The sequence below is a fragment of the Taudactylus pleione genome, unplaced genomic scaffold (genome assembly GCF_031769625.1).
Source record: "Taudactylus pleione unplaced genomic scaffold, aTauple2 ptg000206l, whole genome shotgun sequence".
Lineage (NCBI taxonomy): Eukaryota > Metazoa > Chordata > Amphibia > Anura > Myobatrachidae > Taudactylus > Taudactylus pleione.
The window spans coordinates 8,426,026-8,428,182 of record NW_028284608.1 but is presented as its reverse complement, the minus strand read 5'-3'; positions in this window follow the sequence as shown (position 1 = coordinate 8,428,182).

Sequence of the window (2,157 nt, the reverse complement as noted above, 5' to 3'; positions counted from 1 at the left end):
AACCAGTCATTGCGGTCGGAAATCGTGTGTTCGCAAAATAGCGAGGGCCTGCTAATTTGAGTGACAGAATGAGGCGTTTGTGGGTGGTAACAGGGGAAGGTGCTTGAAAACGGGGAGTGGAGATCCGAACTCAGGCGTGACAAACGGTCAAAACGGGCGTTTTAAGGGTGTGCATAATTAACAAAGCAGCGTCATCGGCCACGTCACTTGGTTGTCTCTTAGCCTGAACTGTTCGCATGATTGCGGTAGGAAAATCCAACCACAAGCACTGCGAGCAGTTCAGACGCCTTTTGATGTACTCGATTAATCTAATAAATAGCGGAGATGACGTATGATGCGAACGGCCAGGGGGCGTCTTTACAAAATAGCAAGCGCATATTTCGTTCGCTCGCTCAGACATAGAGGCGTCAACAGACCGCAAAGAGCGAGCGCTCTATTTAAATATCCAGCCCCTTTTTCTGAACGAGCGAGCGCAAATAGCGTCCGGTTCTGAATGCGGTCCATAGATTGTAGGGACTGATGGGGTCAGGAACTGATGGAAATGGTCAAATATTCTCTATAAAGCGCTGCGGAATATGTGTGTGCTATATAAATAACCTGGACCTTTTTACACTGAAAGAGCAATAGATATGTTTAAATAAAGTTTCCTTTATTGCCCCATCATAAGAGATGGTCTGGCACCTATAAATCTTACATTGAGAGATTGCAGTGCTATATCTATGTCTGCACTTACACCTGTTGCTCAGACCTGCACGAGCAGGAGCACCTATTCACACCCACCCTCAAGGGGCACCTGTTCACATCCACCAAACAACACCCAACACACCCTGAGTGATGAGAGGGAGCTGAGCTAGTACCCACATGGCTGATTGCGAGAGACTAAAGAAGTTGGTCTTTAGAAAGAGTTGCACCTAATCTAGAGGTTATCAGCTCCAATCCCCAAGAACCCTCAGCAGGTCATGTTTTCAGAATTTCTTTGATGATGTACAAGTGAGTTTCTATTTATCCCACCTGTTTCCACAGAGAAATCCTGAGAACATGACCTGTTGGGGGATCTTGAGGGTTGGAGTTGAGAACCACTGACATACACCAGGAACAGAAGCAGTGTGTGGGGGGATCACTCCTGTCCTCAGCAGCTCAGCCACCCAGATGAAAATAGCAGCATCAGTTAGTCCAAGATGATGTTGGTGGCAGGTTGGGTTGATGAGGAGGGAGGGAGCAACTTCTATGAACTTTTATGGCATGGACTTTAAGATAAGAGAGGGGCTCCTAAAATTGTCTTCGAAAATTGAAGATTAGAACAATGAAAGGTTTTCATGGTGAGGGGGTGAGTTACAGGCTCTCAAGTAAGTAAGTATGCATTAGTGAAGTGTTTTTTGTCATTCCACAAAGCCTTATCATTCAACTAATAAAGATAAGGGTGGATGATACCCTGAACTGCACTTTAACACCTGCTTTTAGAAGCCACTAATCTCTCCCATATCCTAGTCTGTGTTTCTCTCTAGAGCCCAAGAACATGGCGAGGCCTCCAAAAATATTTTATTTGGTTTTACAAAACATTCAATTCCTTTGTCGCCGAAGCAAAATCATACTATACTGACAATTAAATAAATAGCGGGTTACTGGTTGAATGAATTGCATTAGAATCTTCATCATTTATACATCCAAATAGTAGTCTCAGGCACTATCATTACAGAGCCTTGTGCTGTACCTATATTATTTTTGTTCCTCTTGAGAGAAGAGTGGAATCCTCAGATGTTCTTCTTGTCTAATGAAACTGGTATAAAATACAAAGGCTCCCCACATACTACAGTACTTCATAGAAAATAAAAGTCCAGTATCTTGCTCTATATTACTGTGTTCCAAGATCCATAAGCACAAAAAATTATAGACTAAGCTCCAGGAGAATTTTCTAAACTATACAAATAAAAACCATGTGTTATACGTTTGGGTCTTTTTAAAAAAAAAAAGGCAAAAAACTAATTAGTTGACACAATATTACAGAAACCAATGTCCACGGTTCATAGTGATTAAAGGAAACTAAGACCTCCCACCACATACCACAGGCACTAGTATCTGAGAATAGGTGGGAGCAAGAGAAAGGAAGAAAAATCATTACTTACAGAACTCCTTTCCACACCCTGGGAATATCATCTA